Consider the following 12,672-nt stretch of genomic DNA (forward strand, 5'->3'; position numbering starts at 1 on the left):
CAATATTTTTTTCTCCCATTCATGTACTGCCAGGAATCAATACAAGTATACATAATTCTAATTATATTCACATAAAGTGATTTTCTCGACTGAAAATTTCCCCTGCTTATATTTTACACCTAGTCCATTCCCTGAAACATTAAAAAAGTAACACTGAGTCTCAGCACATGCTGAATAGCTTCATTAATTAAGATGAATGTTGTTACGGTATTTATAAATGAAGATAGAGGACTGAGCATTATGCTTTTCATTCATAAAAGGTCAATACACTACAAAACCTACTATAATGTGAATCATAACATGAATTCATCATTACAATTTTTGCAATGTTAACAATAACATCATTACATGAAATTGTTACATTTACTTTAGGCTTATTATAAAAAATTCAAATTTCAGAAATGAACACTTGACAGTCTAAACTCATATAACTATTGCAAATTTTTTTTCTAGGTTATTATATTTGATTGAAATGTTTCATGCGTTAACATAATTATTAGTTTAACAGATTTAGTGTCTTTCCATTCCTTTTGAATATATTTTTTTTGGATACATAGTTTTATATTACTTTTGTAAATTTCTGTCTAATCTTTTGAGCAATGGATGGAAATTGTAATATATATATATATATATATATATATATATATATATATATATATATATATATATATATATATATATATATACACAGACAAAATAATATTTCACTTCCCTATATTTGGATCGTTTCAATAAAATTGCAAATACAGAGAGGATTAACACCCCCCCCCCCCCCCCCCCATAATAGTCTTATGGTATTTATTCCATAAACACATGGGCAGCCAAAGATTATTCAAATGTTTTAAAACACACTTGGTCTTAAAAAGTTTAGAAATGTTGATGAGTCATTAGTAAGCAAAAATTAAAATACAGTAAAAAGGGGGTGGGGGAGTAAAATCTGGATATTTTGGAGGCAGACTGTGAAAATTATATTATGATAAAATGTGAGAAATATTTGAATGTATAAAAAAGAATTTTAAAAAAAATGGATACATGTATTTCAAAGAAGTAAGATTGACCCATCCATACCCATGTTTAATTGCATATAAGGATGAGAATCTTATACTTCATATTTTATCATTATTGTGCATTTTATATTAGTTGGTAAGAAAATTGAAACATATTATTTTCATGAATGAAAGAAACAAGAGGCCCAAGGGCCTTAACGGTCACCTGAGTATGATACAATAATTGAAAGGATGCATAGAGTATAATATGAACTGAAAGGTGAAGCTTTGTTGCCCAAAAGAAAAAAAAATAGGGTGATCATGATCAACAAAATAATTGGTCTTAATATTCATTAACAGTTCATGAATTAGGTTCTAATCTGTTCCCCATTTATCACTATCACCATACAGTATATTAACAAATTATCAATGCTTCTGTACTATTTTAATCCCTTGTTGAAATCTCTTACATTGGCCTCTCTTGCTCTTTGATGAACATTTAATAAGACAAGTTATTTTTGTCTCATTTTTATTTATCTACTACTTACAAGTCTATCTGATCATTAAAACAATGAAAGTACTTTTTGTATTATACAATAAAAGTTTTTGCATAATTCTCTTATTCTATTTACCTTTCAAGTACATTATTTACAGTGATAAATTATCAAAAGTAAATGGCAAAGGGGAATAACTCCTCTCAGTAGAATACAAACTAATAGAGCCCTGGCCAGGACCAGAACACTTGACCAAATGGTCCAGATGTTCAAAAATCTGGTAAAAATTCCCTTCCTTATGAAAATTTTTACTCTATTTACCTCAGATATACCCAGGTGCGGAAAAGATTTTTAAAGAAATAATAATAAATTTTTACTACGGATTCACTATATTATCAATAGAGCCCCCCCCCCCCCAAACACCAGAACCTCTGACCCTGGGACCATAAGTTTGCTCATTGTAACTAATCACTTTGTTTATCTGCTTAACACTAAGGAGCAAACAGGATTATTTAATAGAATTAATGCATTTTCACTATATTATCAAGAGCCCCACCCTCACACCAGCACATCTGACCCAGAGGTCATAAAATTCACTACTCTGAAAGAAGCACTCTTGCTCATCATAACTATACACTTAGCTTCTTTGCTTTTTTAACCAGAAGCAGAAAAGAATATTTTCAAAGAAATTTTGCTTTTTCACTTTATATTCAATAGAAGCCCCCCCCCCCCCCCCCTTTCACCAGAACCCTTAAACCTAGGGTCATAAAATTCACAATTTTGGAAGAGGCATCCTTGCGTATCATAACAATGTACTTAGTCTGTTTAAACAATACCCACGGGCAGAGAAGAAGGTTTTCAAAGAAATAATTCTCTTTGACTATAGGATCTATATAGCCCCACCCTAGCACCAGAACTCCTGTCCCCGGGGCCATGAATTTCACAATTTTGGAAGAGACATCCTTGCTTATCATAACAATGTACTTAGTTTGTTTAAATAATACTCAGGTGCAGAGAAAAAGATTTTTAAAGAATTAAAACATTTTCACTTTATAATCAATAGAGCCCTGCCCTAACACCAGAACCCCTGATCCAGGGGCCACGAATTTCACAATTTTGGAAGAGGCATCCTTGATTATCATAACTATGTATTTACTGTGTTTCAGTAATACCCTGGAGTAGAGAAGAAGATTTTCAAAGAAATAATGCATTTTCACTATATAATCAATAGAGCCCCACCCTTACACCAGAACCCCTGACCCAGGGGCCATGAAATTCAAAATTTTGGAAGAGGCACTCTTGCTCATCATAACTATGTACTTAATTAGTTTATCTAATACCCAGGAGCAGGGGAGAAGATTTTCAATGAATTAATGCATTTTCACTATATAATCAATAGAGCCCCACCCTAACACCAGAACCCCTGCCCCTGGGGCCATGAAATTCACAATTTTGAAAGAGGCACTCTTGCTCATCATAACTATGTACTTAGTTACTGAATTTAATACCCAGGAGCAGAGAAGAAGATTTTCAATGAATTAATGCATTTTCACTATACAAGATACAAGATTTATTAGTCCAATTTGGGCCCCCGGAGGAGCAAAAAAGATTTACAAACATGAAACAAAGAAGGAGGAAGATCCAAATGATAGAACAAACATGATCTTAAATATAATGAGCAGTGCTTAATTGTATAATCATTGATAAATGCATCTACAAGAGATGTATACGAGTATACATATTGTAATATAATAATAACATATAGTCAAGTAGCTGGAAAGATACATATATCCATATCAAAGAACAGAAGAGATGATATATTGCCATTCCTACATGTATATACATCCCCAAATATATTTAAATTTTTCAGTTAAGGTAGATTATCAAGGAATCTAGCAAGAGATCTTAGGATCTCAGGGTCTTCATTAGTCATGAGCCAAAGAAATTGATTATCATATGATAGGGACTGAAAATTTTTACATTTATTATTACAAATATTTATAAGTTCAAGTCTTTGTACACTAAAATGAGGACATACAAGGAGAAAATGAATTTCATCCTGAATCTCCTTGAGATCACAAAGGGAACAAAATCGTTCATCTTTAGGTATTTTTTGATATCGTCCAATTTCAATTTTAAGCCTGTGAGCTGATATTCGTAACCTAGTTATGACTGATCTATGTTGATTGTTTGTTAAAATATCTAGATAGGGTTCAAAACAAAATTTAGTCTTTAGGCATGTGAAGGTAGATAATTTACCTTCTTTATGCAAATTCCTGTCTTTTTCCCATGTAATTTTATAGAAGTTAAGTAATATTCTTTTCAAGTTTATTTTAAACCGTGGGAGTGACATACCTAAAACATCACTAAGTTTAATATCAATATGGTTAAGTAAGAAGTTAATACAAGAATACCATGAAGTAACTCCATTTTGGTGTAGTGTTTTGGAACATTTATAAGCCTCACTAAGTAAGGGAAATTCCCCATCTAGATTCTCTAATCTATGCCAATATAACAACATATTTTTAATGACATCAAAGTGTACATTCAATCGTCCTAGCTCAGATCTTACAGCAAAGTTGCTGCTTTTACTATGAACCACTAATAAATGTTTGTAAAATTTAAGATGCAAACTTTCGCCTTCTAAAGTTTGGTATATTTTATCTAATGTTATATTTGGATTTCTCTTAAATTTGGAAGTTGATGGGTCAAAAAACCCCCATAACTCTGAACCGTACAGGATAATGGGTTTAATAGTGTGGTCAAATACATTTAAAGCAGTTTTAACTGATGGATTAAATGTGAGAAAGTCTTTTTGAAGTTTGAAATAGGCTTTCTTTGCTTTATTACAACAATCATTTTTAGCACTAGTTAGTGTTCCAGATGCATTAACTGTCAGACCCAAATACTTGTACTGTTTAACACATTCTATATTGTTGTTATTCAGATGGAAGGGGATTTTGATGTGCTTGCCAGATGAATTGAAGACTATAATTTTTGTTTTCTGTGTATTAACTTTGAGATACCAGTCCTTGCAGTATGTATTTAGTATACTGAGTTTTTCTTGTAGACCTTCAGCAGTGGGGGAGAGAAGCACCATGTCATCAGCATACATGAGACAATGAATAGATGTAGATGAATCATTGTTTAATTTACAAAACTTTCAGAATTTGATAGATAATTAGGTAGATCATTAAGGTAAATCTTGAATAAGTTTGGACTTAAGTTATCGCCTTGTCTAACCCCATTGTATGTGTGAAAGTGACCAATTAATTTGTTACCCAGTTTAATAGACGAATAGCTTTTAGAATACATTTCCTTAACAACTGAGTAAAATTTTGTGCTGATACCTGCTTTTAATAGTTTAAGTTTCAAACCAGCATGGTTTATACTATCGAAGGCCTTATGAAAGTCAACAAAGCAAGCATATAGTTTCCCTTGTTTTGATTTGCAATATTTTTCAATAAGTGTTTTCAAAACAAAAACATGATCTGAAGTTCTAGCTTGTTTTGTAAATCCTATCTGACATGGATTGATTTTTTTATTACATTGTAAATATTTATCTAGTCTTGAGTTAAGAATATAATTAAAAAGTTTGCCAATTGTGCTGGTAATTGTGATTCCTCTATAATTGTTGGGATCATTAGTGTTATTTGATTTGTATACTGGAGTAATGTATCCTTCACACCATGAAGAAGGATAATAGCCAAGAGATAAGCAAGCATTAAAGATTTTCAGTAAGACTGGTATAAGAAACATTTGGCCATGTTTCAGCATTTCATTACAAATTCTGTCAGGCCCAGCTGCCTTACCATTTTTTAGTTTGCTGATTGCTTTATTTATTTCATTCAAAGATATTTTGTAGTCAAGTTCATTAAAAATGGGCGTAGATGTTTCCTCAGTTTGTTTTAGTTGGTCTTTGAGAAACTGATCTTGATCATGGAAATCCTCATGAGTTTTATTCAATTTTTTGAAGTGGTTTATCCAATCATTATTAGAGATTGATGTATCAATTGTGCCTTTGCTTCCATTTCTTAATTCCCCTATAAGTTTCCAATATTTTTTTGGATCAGTTGAACCTAAAGTATTTAGCTTGTTAATAATATTACAATATGTTCTAAATTTTTGTTTTCGTAGTTTGTTATAAATTCTATACGCTCTATAATACTGATTCTTAACATAAATATTTCTAGGGTTGTGGCCAAATAAATGTCCCTTCCTTACTAGTTTTGAACGCATATGTATCAACTCATTATCGAACCATTTGTTTTTATGTTTAGCAGGGCTTTTATTACTTTTACATGTTTTATTTTTAGGTAAATTTGGTTTTAATGACATAATGGCTGCAGCTTCCAGGGAATCTTTTAAACTTTTTACCCTTGATTCTATAGACTCTATGTCATTGATGCTCATGGAGTTATCAAATTTGTCTTTTATTTTTTGGGACTGTAATGCTTCTATAAATTTTATAGCAGAGTCTTCTCCCCATTTAAAGGATGAATGGATCTTGCATTGATTATTATCTATACTATTTTCTCTATTAGTAGAACTATATTGAGAAAAAATATTCCATGACAACATACAGTGGCAGTCAGATAATGTGGAAATAAAATCTGATACTTCAAAAAACAAAATATGTTGTACAGTTTCTTCATCAGTTAAAAGATAATCAACAACACTACTGCCATGATAATTGTGGCAAGTGAAATTTCCAAAGATGTCACCAAAACATCTTCCATTCATAATACGGAGTTGGTTTGCAATACAAAAATCTACTAGTTCTTTTCCTCTTTTATCCATGCAAGTGTCCCTATTAACTCTGTTGGAAATATCATTATCAATTTTATATGTTTCAAATAAAGGTAAATATTGAATGTTATCATCAAATATATAGTCAATTGCGCTTCCTGTTCTAGCATTAAAATCTCCACAAAGCATTATATTTCCTAAATCTTTAAAATGAAAAATATCTTTCTGTACAAGCTCCAAAATATTAATATTATTTTTTGTAATTGCAGGTGATCCTTCAGGGGGATTGTATACAGTACATATATACAAATCTCTATCAAAATTGAAAAAAGTTTTCTCTAATTTGATCCACTGGTATTCACTACATGTATTTTTAACTATAGAGACATGATCTTTAATCTCATGCTTTAAATTAATATTGATATTCCTCCATAGTATCTGCCATTATTAGATCTACTTCTACATATTGTATGGCAGTAAAAATCATCATGTATAACAATTGTATCAGGTCCAATGTGTGTTTCCACAAGGAATACTAAATCTTTATCTATAATTCTTGATAGAAAAAGCTCATCATCCATTTTGTTCATACCTTTTGATATCAATCCTCCAATATTCCAAAAAGCACATTTAACATTTGTCTTGCTGTACATCTGATACATTCTAAATAAAAACTACCAAATTTCCAAACCCAAATCAAGAGAAGAGGTACAACATCCTTCAATACATATAAAACAGAATATATTCTAGCAACATTATGTGAGAAAAAAAAGGGAATTGCAAATAAACATGATGGTCATGAGTACAGGTGCACCGATAAGTGAAGGTGGTGCAGTATTCAAGTGTATTACTACAATTCATATACTGGAGTAGAACACATTGTTTATATATATCATCTGTGTAACTGATAGGTAAAACCTAAAAAGATGATTAAAAAAAAAGTTAGTAATTATAGTTAAAGCCATAGCTGGCAGGTTGGTAAGATCTCCTTTCCCATGGTCCAGATGGTGCGAACTGGTAGTTTCGCGATCTCCGATGGTACGTGTACATCTTCTTTGGTGAAGCACGGCGAGAGTCTTGGTCTTTTTCCATCTGAATTGGAGACTGCTCAATTCCTAGTGCTAGAAGGGTTGATCTTTTTATGTTGGAGGCTAACATGGCAACACCATCTTGTGTAAGATGGACATTGTCTCTTTCTAGGACTTTGGCATGCCTAGTAGACATGTTTATGTTATCACTAGTATACACAAATGAGTCATCTTTGTATTTTTTCTTTAGAAGGGCATTGATCAGAGCACTATTTGCACTGTGTAATTCATCATCTTTACAAGGAGTACATAGCGACAGAACCACTTTGGCTGACCATTTTTGAGTGATGGTGCTGACAATTTCTTCTGTCTCGTTAACACAAATCTCAGGACTTTTTGTCTTTACATCATTAGTGAGGTGATGAAGAACAACAAAATCTGGTGCTGCTTCCTCATATCTTAATATGGTATCCCTAGTTTCTTCAATTGTATAAGCAAGTTTTTTTGTCGTTTTGAATGATGAACTAAGAATGTCTGGATTAATCTTCTTCGTGTTAGAAGTCCCCACCAACAGGACTTTGGGTTTAGGGGGTTTTGTCTTAGAAGAAGTTTGATTTCCCTTATGAAGCTCATATGGTGAAGAGTGATTTTCTTCAATTTTCTTATCTCCTACCTGTGTAAACTTCGCATTGTTGGATTCCATACTGGAAATATGCATCTTCAAACCTAGAATCTCCTTAAAAAGTGCCTAATTTTTTTCTTTGAGATGTTTGTTTTCATTTTCCATGTTAAGTAACTCCTCATTTTTGCTTTTCAGTTTTTCCACTAATGTAGAGCTTTCTGACTTGTTTGCTTCTAGCATGTCAAGGAGTTGGTGTTTGCATGTATTATGCATGATTTTTTCATTTTTAAGTTGTGCCTCCTTGTTTTCTAATTCAAGTTGTTGATTTGCAACTTTTATTTGAAGGTCATTCCTGATTTCATCTGACTTCTTAAGCTTATTTTTTATCGAGTTAATTTCATTTTCAGGGTTTTTCGATTTACTCGGTGTTGTTGACATTTTATTGTTCTGGCTGTTCAAGTTTTCAACGGCTGAAGTAAGAGTACTAACTGTAGTTTGAAGCGATTCCAGGCCTTTTAAGAGTCTTGTTTCTAACGTTTTCACAAGTCCAGAGTGTGATTTGCTTAATTCCTCTAAAGCCAGGACCATACTTTCTTGAAATCTCTCAAAGTCATGCATTGAGGCTGATACAATTTGCCTTTGTTCACTGTTTAGCAATTGTTCTTGGTTCGAGTAACTGACAGAGTTTGGGCCTTGTAGATTTTCAGTTACAGATTTTGGAACGGTTTCTTCTTTTTCGGTTGACTCACTAATTCTATTCACTAATTCTTTCAGCAGTGGAAAGAACTTGGTAACAAATGTATCTTTTTCATTTCCTTGGACTTGGATAGTACCAGTTGAAACAAAGAATGTTATCTTGTAGTGTAGGCTAGAGTCATTCCCAATATCTATGCAAATAGAGTTTGTTGCTAGGGTATTGTTACTATCCCACTTTTCTGGGTTGTTATACCATTTGACTTCGACAGAGTTACACATTTGCAGCTTTTCTATGTAGATAATTTGTAAAGCTCTTATCCACGGAAATACACGTTCCCGTTTTGTTCGAAATGCTACCATTCTGGCTTGTTCTTCATAAAGGTGTGGATTAATTTCTTCGTATGCCGCCTGTCTTGCTTTAGAGCCTGTAGGCGGGCGGAGCTTATTAGGAATACAGTTCTCTGGGTATTCATTATAAAGGTTTGATATTGATAAATCAACATTAGATAAGTCTTTAAGAGACTCAAGTTCTTCTTTAGTTATACTCGACATTGTATATCTAGTCGAGGAAATTCGAGCTAGGTAGCACGTGTTTTTAAAAATGCAAATTTCTGAGAAAAAATGGTTGATACCTAGATAATATCAATGTCAAATGGATAGTTTTATCACCTCCAGTTGGTATTGCTATTGATGGATCCTCTCACTCTCGTTGGGAGTTGAAAAAAAGGTTTAGTTGTTTAGCTGAACATACTTGTTCGGATCCCGATCCCGATAATCAATAGAGCCCCACCCTTACACCAGAACCCCTGCCCCTGGGACCATGAATTTCACAATTTTGGAAGAGGCACTCTTACTCATCATAACTATATACTTAGTTAGTTTATTTAATACCCAGGAGCAGAGAAGAAGATTTTCAAAGAATTAATGCATTTTCACTATATAATCAATAGAGCCCCGCCCTAACACCAGAATCCCAGACCCTGGGGCCATGAATTTCACAATTTTGGAAGAGGCACTCTTACTCATCATAACTATATACTCAGTTAGTTTATTTAATGCCCAGGAGCAGAGAAGAAGATTTTCAAAGAAATAATGCACTTTCACTATATGATCTATATAGCCCCGCCCTAGCACCAGAACCCCTGACCCTGGGGCCATGAATTTCACAATTTTGATAGAGGACTCAATGCTCTTTACAATGATGCCAACAGTTTGACTGCTTGATGTCCAGGAGTAAAGAAAAAGATTTTTAAAGATTGCATTAATTTTGGTGGTTTTAGCCCCACCCCTCAGGCCCCAGGGGGGCAGGGACCATGAAATTCACAATTTTTGTTCCCATTCACCCATAGATGCTATATGCCAAATTTGGTTGAAATTGGTTGAGCGGTTTCAGAGAAGAAGCTAAAAATGTTCAAATGTTAACGCACATCGCACGACGCACGCCGATGGACAAAAACGGATAGCAATAGATCACCTGAGTGACTCAGGTGACCTAAAAATACTGCTAAGATGAAGTCCATCAGTACAAATTTTTTTTAAAAATATAGTGTGGTTATTGCATTTACGTCATCAAATATTCCTGTATCAACATGATTACATGTCTATTTAACTTAAGCCAATGAATAACTGAACAAGATTAAACATCTTTGACACTGAAAAAAAATTCAATCCACTGACATTCAAAGATTGTGTTGGGTTTTGCATTTACATCATCAGATATTCCTGTATCTACATATAAATTACATGTATATACATGTCTATTTAACTAGGCAGCCAATGAATAAGTTGTTGTTTTTATTAACTGAACAAGATTAAACATTTTTTACACTTAAAAAAAAAATCAATCCATTGACATTCAAAGATTGTGTTAATTGGCATCCTAATTATAACGATCAAATGCTAGGCTAGTAGTATTGGGGATAGGTTAGGATTAAATTACTGGTGTACATATATAGAGCAATCCATATCAAGTAGTTCTATTTTGCATGTACATACATACATGTGTATCCTGCTTTTTAGAATACATGCAGAGAAGGCACTAGCTCACATTGAATTCTTGGAAAGGTCACTAAAATATGCAACAAGATTTTTTTCAAAAACATGTTTTTTTCTGCAGAGGATGTAGGTATTGCTTTAGTTTTAATAGTTAAGATTTCTTATTCTACTAGTTCAAAACACATTATTTCATATACACAATGATCTTGAAACAACAATTTTTTTGTTAGAACTATTTCTGCCCTCTATATACGTGGCTGATCTGATCATTCAAGGAATGAAAATGTTTCAGTACACTGAATTATTTAAGTAAAAAATAAAAATAAAAAGCTTATTAAGCTTTAAAAGTATTTCATTTATTTTTCCTTTTTGAAGTTAATAAATCTAAAAGAAATCTAAAATATTATAGTCTGTCCCACATGAATACACAGATGTAAAAGCTAGTACAGTAAAACTCAGTTATAATGAAGTCTTGGGGACCTGCAAAATTACTTTGTTATATCTGTAATTCGTTATATCCATATAATGAATTTGTTAAAAGTATGTATAGCTAATTCGCAATATAGATTTTTTTTCCTTATAGTATGTCAACCAAATGCATTTTCAGAATGGTCATAATTTAAAAAAAAAAATACTTCTAAACTACCTGAGGATGCTTTCCTATAAATATGACCAATCATGACTTTGCAGTTCTTGAGAAGAAGATTATTAAAGATTTTTCCTATGTATTCCCATATAAAACTTTGATTCCCCCATTGTGGTCCCACCCTACCGCCCAGGAGTTACAATTTGAACAAACTTGAATCTACACTAGCTACCTGAGGATGCTTCCATATTAATATGACTAATAATGGCTTTGCTATTCTTAAGAAGATTTTTCATGATTTTCCCCCTATATATTCCTATGTAAAACTTTGATCCCCCACTGTGGCCCCACCCTACCCTTGGGGGTCATGATTTGAACAAAATTGAATTCACACTACCTGAGGATGCTTCCATATTAATATGAATAATAATGGTTCTGTTGTTCATAGGAAGTAGATTTTTCAAGATTTTTTCCCTTTATATTCCTATGAAAAAATTTGATCCCCCACTGTGGCCACATCGTACCCCTGGGGTCTTGATTTGAACAAACTTGAATCTACACTACACGAGGATGCCTCTGAAGCTGATATGGATATCAGTACCCCTGCAAGATGATCATGAATAATTCATGATTTTCCTTGAATTATTCATGTATTTTATTCATGAAATGTTCATGAAGATCCTATGAACATTTCATGAACATTTCATGAATAAAATACATGAATAATTCAAGGAAAATCATGAATTATTCATGATCATCTCGCAGGGTACTGATATCCATATCTGAAGCTGATATGGATATCAGTTAATGACTAAACATGGTTTTGCTGTTCTTGAGAAGATTTTTGAAGATTTTTTCCTATATATTCCTATGTAAAACTTTGATCCCTGACTGTTTCCCCACCTTACCCCCAGGGGTCATGATTTGAACAAATTTAAATCTACACAATGTAAAGAAGGTTTCATTTAAGTTTCACCTTTATGATGATGATCAATTCAGTTTGCACATGTCATAATTTTACACATAAATGTCTTTGGCTTTTATGCAAATTATCATGCATGCAAACTGATTGGTCACGATCATCATAAAACCTAAAGAACTAGACAGTTATTCCTTAAATATTTACATTTTCAAATGTCTTTGTCCAAGATAAAAGTACAAATAATGACAGAGCTTTATAACCTCCAAAAGCTATTTGCTCAGCACAAAACAGAACTCCATGCTTTCTTGCTGTGTTGCTTAGTAATACACTGGGCTGGGATGCTAAGATCATTTATTATTGAATGAAAATATTTTTTTTATTGATTCAAGTATAAAAATGTAAATATATATGTATATATAATGAAAAACTGTCTGGTCATTTGGATTTAAGATGATGATCAATCAGTTTGCTAATAATAATTTTAATAATGCATGATAATTTCACACATAAATGCCTTCAAATTTTATGCATATATATTGTTCAGAATGCAAAGTGACTGATCATGACTTATTGATCATTGATTGATTGTCCAAG

The 12,672-nt window shown here is 32.6% G+C and overlaps 1 long non-coding RNA gene across 1 annotated transcript in view; it reads right to left on the bottom strand.

The window, feature by feature from the left end:
• The window catches only part of LOC133181361 (uncharacterized), a 63,338-nt gene that overhangs the window by 541 nt on the left and 50,125 nt on the right, over positions 1-12,672 (bottom strand). The gene's annotated exons all lie outside the window — the stretch shown is intronic.

Source organism: Saccostrea echinata, unplaced genomic scaffold (assembly GCF_033153115.1).
Source record: "Saccostrea echinata isolate AGI-Se365-2 ecotype Australia unplaced genomic scaffold, CSIRO_AGI_Sech_v1 ptg000008l, whole genome shotgun sequence".
In the NCBI taxonomy this organism is placed as follows: domain Eukaryota; kingdom Metazoa; phylum Mollusca; class Bivalvia; order Ostreida; family Ostreidae; genus Saccostrea; species Saccostrea echinata.